The following is a 13,268-nucleotide window of genomic DNA, read 5'->3' as shown; positions in this document are numbered from 1 at the left end:
CTTCCCTCTTGCGTCTCCCTCCCTCCCACCCTCCATATCCCACCCCTCTAGGTGGTCACAAAGCACCGAGCTGATCTCCCTGTGCTATGCGGCTGCTTCCCACTAGCTATCTATTCTACGTTTGGTAGTGTATATATGTCCATGCCACTCTCTCACTTTGTCACAGCCTACCCTTCCCCCTCCCCACATCCTCAAGTCCATTCTCTAGTAGGTCTGCGTCTCCATTCCCGTCTTACCCCTAGGTTCTTCATGACCTTTTTTTTTTTTCTTAGATCCCATATATATGTGTTAGCATACGGTATTTGTTTTTCTCTTTTTGACTTACTTCACTCTGTATGACAGACTCTAGGTCCATCCACCTCACTACAAATAACTCAATTTCGTTTCTTTTTATGGTTGAGTAATATTCTATTGTATATATGTGCCACATCTTCTTTATCCATTCATCTGATGATGGACACTTAGGTTGCTTCCATCTCCTGGCTATTGTAAATAGAGCTGCAGTGAATATTTTGGTACATGACTCTTTTTGAATTATGGTTTTCTCAGGGTATATGCCCAGTAGTGGGATTGCTAGGTCGTATGGTAGTTCTAGTTGTAGTTTTTTAAGGAACCTCCATACTGTTCTCCGTAGTGGCTGTATCAATTTACGTTCCCACCAGCAGTGCAAGAGTGTTCCCTTTTCTCCACACCCTCTCCAGCATTTACTGTTTCTAGATTTTTTGATGATGGCCATTCTGACTGGTGTGAGATGATATCTCATTGTAGTTTTGATTTGCATTTCTCTAATGATTAATGATGTTGAGCATTCTTTCACGTGTTTGTTGGCAATCTGTATGTCTTCTTTGGAGAAATGTCTATTTAGGTCTTCTGCCCATTTTTGGATTGGGTTGTTTGTTTTTTTGATATTGAGCTGCATGAGCTTCTTGTAAATTTTGGAGATTGATCCTTTGTCAGTTGCTTCATTTGCAAATATTTTCTCCCATCCTGAGGGTTGTCTTTTGGTCTTGTTTATGGTCCTTTGCTGTGCAAAACCTTTTAAGTTTCATTAGGTCCCATTTGTTTATTTTTGTTTTTATTTCCATGTCTCTAGGAGGTGGGTCAAAAAGGATCTTGCTGTGATTTATGTCATAGAGTGTTCTGCCAATGTTTTCCTCTTAAGAGTTTGGTACTGGCACAAAAACAGAAATATAGATCAATGGAACAGGATAGAAAACCCAGAGGTAAACCCATGCACATATGGTCACCTTATCTTTGATAAAGGAGGCAAGAATACACAGTGGAGAAAAGACAGCCTCTTCAATAAGTGGTGCTGGGAAAACTGGACAGGTACTTGTAAAAGTATGAGATTAGAACACTCCCTAACACCATACACAAAAATAAGCTCAAAATGGATTAAAGACCTAAATGTAAGGCCAGAAAGTATCACTTTAACCAGTTTTAAGTGTACAGTTCAGTGGGATTAAGTGCATTGACATTTTGTTTGTAATTTTGAGGCATCTTTGCAAAAATACTTTGAGATTTTATAAATATCCTGTTACTCCTTGAACTTTTACTCACTAACTTTAGTATCCATTGGTGGTTTCTGCCTGAATCATTTTCATGATGGTTCCTAAACGGTGATTTTCTAATTCCATCATGTCTTCTACACTTATTCATAAGACTTTATTTCATTATTTATTTTGACGCTGTTCCTGATTTGGCCAGTGGGAGCCCCATTCAAGCTGATTCCTGTCTCCTTTTGCCTTGCCCTTGTCATTCTTGGAGCACTTCCTCACTTTTTACCACAAGATGTTCTAGGCTTATCTTGCACTCTCCCAGCCTGAGTCCTGCAATAAGTTATTTCCTCAAAAAGCCCTGGTTTGTTTTAGTAGAGAATGGCTCTATAAGCCAGGATCTGGACTCTAGATGTCCATCGACAGTGCTGCTGGGTGTCAGTATCATTGCTTTTAGGCCCTTTCAGTAGACATCTAGGAAATAGAAATATGTGATATGTGTGTGTCCACACATGCTCATATACATCTTTATCTGTCTACTGAAAGCAATGAGTTTATATTGATACCTCTGATTCCAGTCCAACACGACAGGGTTTATTCATTCTGTATTTATAACTCCCTGTTCCAAAAGTGAGAAACCTGCCCCCATTATTCATGTTTTTACTTATTGGCCTAATCCTGGAATACCAGAAAATAGTTTAAGAATTGCTAACTCATACCACTACTTAAAAGACACTTAGTAAGTATAGTTCAATATTTGTTTATAGTTTTTTCCTGTAGCCTATGGGCATATAGTCTAAACCTCCACTGGCCAATAAAGTAGCCACTAACCACATGAATTGAGATGTGTTGTGAGTGTGAACTGTACACAGTTTGTAAACTTAGTATGAAATAGGAAATGTGAAATACCTCATTCATATTTAAATAATATGGTAGTTATATGTTGAAATATTTTAGATATATTAGGTAAAATAAATTAATAAAATTAATTTTACCTATTTTTATTTTAATGTGGCTACTAGAAAATATTAAATTTCGTATGTGGCACCCATTGTCTTTCTATTGGACATCACTGAGCAAGAAACCATGTTCAAAAGTTATTTGGATTAGTTTTCTCTCCCCAACGTTCTTCCTATAATGTGGTTATGTTAGTTATTTGAAATACAGTTCATTTCTATTGTATTCTAAGTTTTTCTCCCCATCCTAATTGATCTTATTTATTTTTGAGCATGTGAAACATTAATATGGTTCCAAAAGTCAGAATTGTATTAAAATATATATATATATACTCAAAGCATTGTCACCCATTTCTTCTTTCTTTTCACCCTGTTTCCACCCACCCTCTATAGGTAACCAATCTTACCATTCTCTGAATTATCCTTCTTGTGTGTTTTTCCCCCAGGATTGAGGAGATACACGTTTATTTTCTTATTTCTTAACTTTTTACACAAAGTTTAGCATACTATAGATAGTCTTTTGTACTTTGCTTTTTTAATTTAACATTTCACTTAAATATATTTTGGAATCCATTACATATCAATTTGTAGAGCTCGCCCTCCCTCCCTCCCTCCCTCCCTCCCTTTGTCCTTTCCTCCCTCCCTCCCTCCCTTTGTCTTTTCCTCCCTCTTAGGGTTGCATAGTACTCTACTGTGAGGCCATTCTCTATGGCGATTTCCAGTATTTTGAATTTATAAACATTGCTGCAGTACTAACCTTGTTTATATATATTTTTGTACGTTGGAAATGTATGTTTGGGTAAATCCCTAAAATAGGAGAGTTGGGTCAAAAGTTTAAAAACAAATATAGTTTTCTTAAGTATTGCTAAATCCCTTTCTGTGGGGGTTGTACGAATTTGAATTCCCACCAGTAATGCATGAGTTTTCCCACAGCCTCATCGTCAGAGTATGTTGGTATGCTTTTAAACTTTTGCTAACCTGTTTATGGTTTGAAAGATAGTATCTCGACATAGTTTTAATATTCACTTAGTAGTAGTTAATGATCTTTTCATAGACTATATAAAGGCCATTTTAATATCTTTTTGTGTGAATTGTCTTGTATTTTTAAATTCATTTTTCTATCAGGTTTTTGATGTTTTCTCCCTCAATTTTTAAGTGTCTTTAAAAATATATATATATATAAATAAATATGTATATATTAGGTATATTAGCTGTTTATAGTGATATATGTTGCACATATTTTCTCCCAGTTTGTCAGTTGTCTTCTACTCTGTGTGTGTGTGTGTGTCTGTGTGTCTGTGCGTCTGTGCATGTGTTTGAGCTTTTATGTGGTCCAATTTTTCAGTCTTGTTGCATCTGAATTTTGGGTTGTAATTAGAAAACCTTTCCCTTTACCCAGGGTAAAGAGGAATTCACACACGTTTTCTTCTAGTACTTGTATGATTTTAGTTGTTACATTTGGATCCCTGATTCATTTGGAATTATTTTAATGCATAATATATGAGTTGCTAATCTTTTTCTAGATGCTAATTAGTTGTTTCAACATATTTTCTTTAAAAAGTACAATCTTGCCCAATATCTTGAGATGCCACCTTTATCCTATATTAAGTTTCCATTGAGTTTATTTCTGGACTTCTGTTCTTTTATACCAGTTTGTCTATTCCTGCATCATTATCACACTTTTAATTATAGAGGCTTGATAGTATATCAAGGGCTAGCTTTAAAATTTTTTATGTTTTATTGGCTATTCTTACCAGTTTATTTTTCTGTTGAATTTTAGTATCAGCTGTCTGTCTCTGTAAAAAAGCTTGCTCACATTCAGATTTTTATTGGGATTACATTAAATTTATAAATTAATTTAGGAAGAACTGACATCTTTATAATGTTGAGTTTTCCATCCAAGAATGAGGAATATCTTTCCATTTGTTCAAATCTACTTTTTGTCTTTCAGGGATGTTTTAAAGTTTTCTTTATATTGTTTTTGAACACTTCTTGTTAAATTCTCCATTTCTTAAGAACTTATTAATATGGTTTGTAGATTTTTATGCCAATATTTGTAGAACTACATTATTCTTTTTTTAAAAATAAATTTATTTTACTTATTTTATTTTTGGCTGTGTTGGGTCTTTGTTGCTGCACACGGGCTTTTCCCTGGTTGTGGCGAGTGGGGGCTACTCTTCATTGTGGTGTGCAGGCTTCTCATTGTGGTGGCTTCTCTTGTTGGGAGCACAGGCTCTAGGCACGCGGGTTTCAATAGTTGTGGCACACAGGCTTAGTTGTTCAGCGGCATGTGAGATCTTCCCAGACCAGGGCTTGAACCCGTGTCTCCTGCTTTGGCAGGCAGATTCTTAACCACTGTGCCACCAGGGAAGCCCCACATTATTCTTTTTAATGTCTGTATTGTTTTCCATAGTATAAATGTACCATAATTTAACCTGGCCCATATAGATGGACATTAAAGTTATTTATAATTTTTCACTATTATAAATAGTTCTGGAATAAGTATCCTGTAGAAATCCATTTATTTCCTTATGACAAATTCTTTGAAGGAGAATTGCCTGGTCCAAAGGTCCTTTGATGTATAAAAGATTTTGAAATATTGTTAAAATGCTTTCTACATTAATAAAATGTGTACCTCCATGAACAGTGTGGAGTCCTATTCAGCCTGTACTTACCAAAACAGGACGTTATTGCTCTTTCTTTCATCTTTGCCAGTTTGATGGGTAAAAAAATATATTTATTTTGGATTTCTTTGCTAACTGATGTGATTTATTTTTTCTTTGCTAACTGATAAGGTTTATTTTTTATTCATCCATCCAGCCATCCACTCAGCATATTCTTTTTTTTTTTTTTTTTGCGGTACGCAGGCCTCTCACTGTTGTGGCCTCTCCCGTTGTGGAGCACAGGCTCCAGACGTGCAGGCTCAGTGGCCATGGCTCACGGGCCCAGCTGCTCCGGGGCATGTGGGATCTTCCTGGACTGGGGCTCGAACTCGTGTCCCCTGCATTGGCAGGCAGACTCTCAACCACTGCGCCACCAGGGAAGCCCCACTCAGCATATTCTTATTGAACATCCACCATGTGCCATCCTAAAAGTTAGAACTATAGTAATGACTAGAAGTTGAACATCTTTTTGTGTTTTGATCATTTGTATTATTTTCTTATCTCTCTCTCTCTTTTTTTGATGGCAGTTAGTAGATGTTTTGTCCCCCTCAGACTAGTTCTCAGAGGACTGAGAATGAGAGAAGATGACATTTCCTTATTCTGTTTTGTTGTTGAGCTTCTAAAAAGTGTGTGTTTATTTTCAATGCACATTCTATAGTAAAACATTGTGTTAAATTGTTAGTATTCATGAAATGAGATCATGAAAGTTAAATGCACAGACAGGTGTCAAAGAAGTGATAACTACATATTTTTATAAAAATAACTTTTATTACTGTTATTTTCCAGGTGAGGCTGCTATCTGTCAGAAGGGAACTTTTTGTACCATTTGCCTCAGACACAGTCTATCTGCACGTTCTAGAGTTTTATTATTCAAAAAATAAATGTCACTTATTTGGTAAGTCAGTTAACTATACTTATGTATATTTTAGAAATATTGTTTATTTACTCTATTTTTTGCTTATATTTTGTTTTTTAAGTGTCATTTTATTTTGTAACTCTCATGTAAAACAAGTTTGAAAGTGGCAATATCCTGAAAGACCTTCAGGGTCTTTTGAAGATTTTCTTGCTTCTATTTACTGTCTTTCTTAAATTTTGGTTTTCTTGTAGAGAGAACAGGGGCTGGTTAAATATTGGAATTAGTTCTCAAAGGTGAATTACTATCTTTGCTCTTTTCAGTCTCTTTTGACTGTAAGAACTGAGAATTAACATCCTTCCTGTCCAGCTCTAGCTTCCCTGTAGTTCAGATAGGGAGCAGCAAAGATGCAGTTTTATTGTAGGGGTTTGATGAACTGATTCGGGAAGACTAGATGGGCAATTAAATCCTCGGTAAAGCATAATAAAGCAGAATGAGTAATGCTATCAAAGAACTTAGAATTGAAAACTAATTAGATAACTAGTGAAACTGATTTTAATTTTTAAAATATTACTCTGTAGATGTTTATTTTTAATTAATTCTTCTTTCTAAGAAGACTTAAGTTGATATGACCTGTTTTGTGAGAGGTTTTTCTTCCCCACATCCTCTAATGATCTTTTCAGTCGGTTCCAGCTTCTGACTCTCATGTGTAGCCAGTGGCAACTGGGAAGCTGATACATAGGATGAAGGATTTTTCAGAGGGTCAGTCACAGCAACCGTCAGAAGATGACTGTACTCGTGTGCTGCTGAAGCACATGGCAAAGAATTGGATGGAAACTATAATGAAATGATACTGGTGGTTTCCAGAATTTCCTTTTAATGTTGATATTGAGAGCTGAGCTTAAAACAAAGTACCGTCAAATAAAATTTAAGGATGAGGAGCCATAGGCACAGAAAAAAGGGGAAGGAAGATTCTCCTTTGATATGTTTTTTGGTAGCCTCTTTGCTTCTGTTAGCATTGGAAAGCTGACTTCAGATGTTCCTAGATGATGTGCATGGCTCGTGTGAGTAGAGGCATGGGATTTTATTGTACCTGACTCTGAAACGGCCCAGATCTCAGAGCAAACCAAGTGAGTTTTAATCTTGGTTATTTAAAATCTCCTTGTACCTGTCTTATTGGGAGTATTATTTTTTTTAAGAAGAAACTAATTTGCAACTGGCTATAAAGAGCGACATTGTGTCTGGGCAAATGCTGTCCTAACACACTGCGCTGTCCCACAGGGGTAGTTCTCAAGTCCCCAAACACAGTGCTGACAATCTGTGGCAGCCTGTGAGTTGTTGGGCAGCAGTTGGGGAGGATGGACAGCAGAGTGAGGTGGTCGTGTGCAAGTTACAGAGGAGATGGGAAGGGGGAGAGATGAGAGAAGAGCAGAGGAACTCAGGTTCTGTGGGCAATTAGAATGGTAGCTGTTCTCCTTGTGAGCTCTACTGATACAACTGTGAAACGAACAGCTGGAGTTGGCTTTGGTTGGGTAGAAGTAGTGTGTTTCACTTTTCCTTTCAAGCTGTTATTGTTTCATTCTGTCTTCAAAACTGTAAGGTTAGATGTTCTATTGATGAGAGTAGGGATTGGATAGATTGAAAAGTTTAGAAGAGACTAGAAATATCACTTCATGCTAGAAAATGAAACTATAAAAATCAGTGTAATGGGGATGGGTCTTATATTTTCTAGGAACTGTTGCAATGGTAGTAAGGCCAGTTACCATATCTAGATCCAAAATGACTGGGCTTTTATCTCAGACAAATGTATATCCTGTTACTTATTTGTTTATTAGATTTTATACACATATACATGTATCACCAGCTGTTTGTTTCAGAAACACCTGGCCAACTATAGGAGTCTTCATCAGGTATCAAGGCATGAGTTTCTGGGTATTAATTGGATTGTGGAGTAGAATAATGTGGGGCAAGCTTTGGTTCAATTCTTTCTCTGGTTGTGAGAATGGTTATACAAAATAAGTGTATTTGATTGCTCCCCTAGATGTAATGTTTGTTACTGAGTATGGGATTAGACTTGGGGCACATTGTTTTGGAGCCCATCCCTCCTGTTGATCATGTTTCTGGGTTTTGGTTAAATGTCACACTTGCTCATTGATACCATCGGGTTAAGCAAGCATGAGAGATGTCAGTGTTAACATTGTGTGCTATCTTATCACCTTTACCTGATGGTATCTTTTAAAAAAGATGACAGGGTAAATGAATGGGCAGATGGTATAAGGGAAGGTATGGAGAACTAGAGACACAGTAATAGTATCACTTCTCAGGAATTGTCTGTAGGGTCTAGACTTGACTCTCCATTGCTTGGGGTACTGAATGTCTAAACCTAGTGTTGAAGGCCCTCCAGGCTGAAAACAATCTTTCTGGCAGAATATTCCACACTTTCCTATATTGAACCTTTGGCTCTAGTAGTTTCTATAGCTGTCTCCAAAATAATGCTTTTAAAAAAAAATTTATTTATTTTATTTATTTATGTTTGGCTGAGTTGGGTCTTCGTTGCTGCACGTAGGCTTTCTCTAGTTGCCGCGAGCGGGGGCTACTCTTTGTTGCGGTGTGCAGGCTTCTCATTGCAGTGGCTTCTCTTGTTGCGGAGCATGGGCTCTAGGCGTGTGGGCTTCAGTAGTTGTGGCATGCAGGCTCAGTAGTTGTGGCACACGGGCTTAGTTGCTCGGCGGCATGTGGGATCTTCCCAGACCAGGGCTCGAACCCGTATGCCCTGCATTGGCAGGTGGATTCTTAACCACTGCACTACCAGGGAAGTCCCAAAATAATGCTTTTTGCTTACTGCCCCTTCAAATTGTTCAGGCTCTTCCTTTTACTTGGAATATCTCCCTTCAATTCTCAGTCTACATACCAGCTTCCAGTTCCTCCTACCTTATGACATCTTCAGCTGTTCCAGGCCCTAAGTGATAGCTCTCTTTTTATCATTTACAACTTTTCTCTTTGTTTGGCAATTATATACTACCTTAAAACAACTTTTTTTGTTTTTTTAAAATTTCTTATCTTCCCAATTAGGTAGAGATAACTTAAAGAGGAGGCTACATTATTCATGTGGTTCGAACCATGTTCTTACCTGTGGTCCAACTTTACAGTTTCCACTGTCCCAGCATAGGTCTCAGTACAATATGTGCACTTAATAAATATCTGTTTGCTGCAAGAAAATGCCATCACCTGTTGTTAGCTTTTTTTTTTTTTTAAATTAATTAATTAATTTATTTATTTTTGGCTGTGTTGGGTCTTCATTTCTGTGCGAGGGCTTTCTCTAGTTGTGGCAAGTGGGGGCCACTCTTCATCGCAGTGCGCGGCCTCTCTTGTTGTGGAGCACAGGCTCCAGACGCACAGGCTCAGCGGCCATGGCTTACAGGCCCAGCCACTCCGTGGCATGTGAGATCCTCCCAGACCAGGGCTCGAACCCGTGTCCCCTGCATTAGCAGTCAGACTCTCAACCACTGCGCCACCAGGGAAGCCCCTGTTGTTAGCTTTTACCAACCTTTAACATTTATCTTGCTTTTTGTATCATAAAAATAATAGATTAGAATACGATTTAGTACCTGAGCCATGTTTGTTCAGTAGATTATTCTACTTTGAAAGCCTTTTGTAGCACTCTGTACAGTCTTCCTGATCCTTAAAGGGGCAGTTCTCTGAAGATATCACTGTACTCTAAGATAATTGTTTGTTATTCTTGAAACTCTAATTAGTAAACTTTCAATCTGCGTATAAGAGAAGCTTTTATTAATTATCTGATGTTTTCTTTGCCTGCTTTAAAATGAAGCTTGCTTCTTTTGGTGTCTCAGTTTCTTAGCCACATTCGGCTTTCACACTTGGTACTGTAGCTACAAAGAGGAAGGAGACATAGAGTTGTTGCAACTATATCTCTAACATAAGTACTCCATCTCCTTTACATTTATTCTCTTTCATTATTATTGCACTTTGGTATTTCTGTTTTTTAAAACTATGCTATGCTTTGTTTTACCCCATTTTTTAGAAGGCATGTATTCTAGTCTACTGTAGTAGTTAAGTGCAGGGACTTCGAAATCCTAACCCACACTTGGAAGCTGTGTGATCTTAAGTAAGTTTCAGATTTCTCATCTGTAAAATTGAGAAAATAATAGCTACCTCTTAGTATGTACTTGGGGTCAAATGAGATAACATATATAAGACACTTAGCACAGATTAAGCCTAGTAGTCTCTACTTTCAGAATTTACTTAGTGGTTTATTAGCTTTAGTGTGTGAATCCTAAAGGGGAAAAAAATCAAGCTTAATGTATGTCAGGTTTGAGGCACAGCCCTGAAAGCCTTATTCATTTCAACTCTTTTATTGTCAAGTATAGGATATCAATGCAACCCAGGATAGACCCAGGAGAGGAACTAATTTCAAATAAGTCTAGAAGGACAGACCAACCTCCAGATGTATAGTGAGGGAAAGAAATTTTAGGAGGGAGTTTTCCTCTCTCCTCCCTACCACCAGGTATATATACAGAGCAGGTAGCAGACTTTTCTCTCTACATTTCTGTTACATATTATATTGCTGTTGTTCAGTTATATTAAAGCTTTGATCTGACTACCTTTTGAGGTGGTCAATAGTAGGTGCAAACATTAAATTTGGAACAGTTAAGTTGGTGAACCATGGGGTTACCACATCAGTGGAGTGTGAAAGAGACTAAGCTGCGGACTGTTCCCCAGCCTGTAAAGCATGAAATCAGTTGGTGCCGATGCATGGCGACTGTGGCCAGTGGAGTGTAAAATAAGTTGGGAGCGTGAATTGTGTTATGTTGTAAGAAAAACCTTTTCATGCCATAGTTTGTTTACATATTTTGGGGCCCTCAAGATCCCGTTGGAATCATCTGTCCAGACAATCATCTTTCATTGTCTTGATACTCAGATTTTTTGTGAAATGTTTCTTCCAGTTATGCAAGCTACATTCTTTGTTCAACTGCATGCACAGAGGCGAAGGCTGTAAACGTCTGAAGCAGACTAATATTAAAATACTGTAACTGTTATATTCTGTTTAAGGTGACATCTGAAAATACCTTCTGCAGCAGGTATTTTATGTACAAGTTTCTTTTCCTTTTAGATTCAGATTTGAAAGTGCACTCTATATTCTGCTTTGAAGGCTCCTGCAGTCTAGGAACTGTGTTATCAGTCTCACTGGTCATTGTTCCCATGTTCCCATGTGCCTCTGGAGAAAGGGAAGTATGTAGAGGAGGGTAATGTTTTCAAATGGTCAGGGGAGTTGGCAGGAAGAAGTATAGAGATTATTCTTACGGGGAGTAGAAGAGAGGGAGTTCCTCTCCTGGCACCTGGTGAGGTTCTTCACCATATGGCTTTGAGGATGAGGCAAGGTGAATGAGGAAGTTTCAGAGATAGTAGTAGATTATTATTGTCAGCACTTTTAAGTCTGGAAGGTTATTGGGAGTAGTCATGCCATGAAAGCATTAATCTTTCACTCTTATCCTAGTTGATTTTCCTGTTCTACTGCAGCAGTCTTTGAGCTCTCTTTGGTTGCTATGCATTTATATAGATTCTAAGCAAATTGTTGATATTTATGAAATTAATAGATGATTGTAAGAGATCATCTTGCTGAATATCAGGCAGTCTAGTGTAGTAGTTAAATGCAGGGACTTTGAAATCCTAACCAACACTTAGAAGCTGTGTGATCTTGAGTTATTTAAGCTTCAGATTTCTCATTTGTAAAATTGAGGTAATAATATTTACCTCATAGTATTATAGTTGGAATCAAATGAGAAGGTAGATATATGAAATATGTAGCACGGTCCCTGTCACATCTAAGTCCTCATTGAATGGTAGGTAGCTGTTTAATTTTTCTTTCTCTTCCTCTGCTACTATTATTGGTACTACTCTGCCACTACTTCACTTCTGCTTGTAGAGCCTAAACCTTAGTGGAACAGAAAACGTAATTAGATGTGATTCACAGCAGCAGATTTTGAAAAATATGTCACTGTTCTCTTGCTTAATCTATTGCTTAATAGATCTTTCTTAACCAAATAGAAACTCTATAAAAAAGACTTTTTAATGAAAGGAAAGAATCTTTGTGTTGGCTTGAGATAGCCTTGTAAAAAATTGATTATTCTAAAGTGTATTTGGTTAATGCAAATAAAACAGCTTTTCTATGAACTTAGGGAGTATATAGAAATAAAATAAGAGTTTAAAGAATTGTCATTCCTTATTATTCACCAAGCACCAGTTATTTTTTCTGAGGAGGTGCCTTTTTTTTGAATTTCTAAGAGAAATGTTTTGTCTGGTCCTAAGAATAGTTGTAGTAGAGTTCTTGTCCAATGTTTGAGGACATTTTTGTGGGAATGGGAGGGAAAAGTCATTCTGATCATTTACTAATGAAGATGTGCATTAGTGTGAATAATATATTTGGTTTTGATGTGTATTATGTGATTATTTTTGCAGCACAATTGACTTCCTGATTAAACTTTGCTCAGCTAGTATATCCTGAGTATATATACTAGGTGGAAAACCGGTTAAGGCAGCTATGATGGTGATAAAACTACTTAGTTTAGTTGATGGGAGATCTGGGTTCTGGTCTCACTTACCACTCAAACAGCTACAAGTCTTAAGTAAATTCCTCAAACAGTTTCCTCATCTTTAAAATGAGGAGGTTATACGACATGATTTTCCAGGGTCTTTTTCAGTTAGCTGTAAGGTATAAAGGTCTGTATGGAGGTAGCTTGACAATCAGGAAATGCAGCAGTGACACGTTTTCACCAACAGAGGGTGAAGTCCAATCAGTCAGCTGTGCTCTGTATTTGACCAGTATGTGACAACCTTGGAAATGAAGAGGACACATTGCTCCTCTATCCATTTAATTTAAGTTGTAGAGCTTCTTGCTGTTCGGATTCTACTTGAATTAGACATCTTTCTGCTTTTTTTTCTTTTCAACCTTCTAGATAAAGAAGGGAGAAGAGAAAGGTAGCGGTTTCTAGTTGTCAGGGATTCATCTGATTGTTCTCTAAGGTAGAGAGTGACTCTCAGATGACCCATTGGCAACTTTGATGGGGAGCACAATAGTATGAGTGGCTAAATTTAAATTACTCGTGGGCACCTTCCTCCCCACAAACACACAGGCACACATACAAATGACATTCAGTCCTTATTACCCTCACTCCCTCTGAAATCCCAAGGATGAAAGTGGGATGTCCGAGAAATATAATAAAATAAGCACAATACTTTTAATTGAAATCTAGGTTCCAGTCTTGCTTTGCTACTTAGTATC

The 13,268-nt window shown here is 37.5% G+C and overlaps 1 protein-coding gene across 5 annotated transcripts in view; it reads left to right on the top strand.

The window, feature by feature from the left end:
* R3HCC1L (R3H domain and coiled-coil containing 1 like) overlaps positions 1-13,268 on the top strand; it is a 73,561-nt gene that overhangs the window by 16,743 nt on the left and 43,550 nt on the right. For 3 of the 5 annotated variants that reach the window (XM_060101057.1, XM_060101048.1, XM_060101064.1), the window contains exon 2: positions 5,902-6,010. The exons of the other annotated variants lie outside the window; for them this stretch is intronic. The gene's annotated coding sequence lies outside the window, so the exon portion shown is untranslated. The remainder of the gene's footprint in view (positions 1-5,901; positions 6,011-13,268) is intronic. 5 annotated transcript variants of the gene reach the window in all.

The sequence above is a fragment of the Mesoplodon densirostris genome, chromosome 1, assembly GCF_025265405.1.
Source record: "Mesoplodon densirostris isolate mMesDen1 chromosome 1, mMesDen1 primary haplotype, whole genome shotgun sequence".
NCBI classification, from domain to species: domain Eukaryota; kingdom Metazoa; phylum Chordata; class Mammalia; order Artiodactyla; family Ziphiidae; genus Mesoplodon; species Mesoplodon densirostris.
This window is presented reverse-complemented; position numbering and strand designations above follow the sequence as displayed.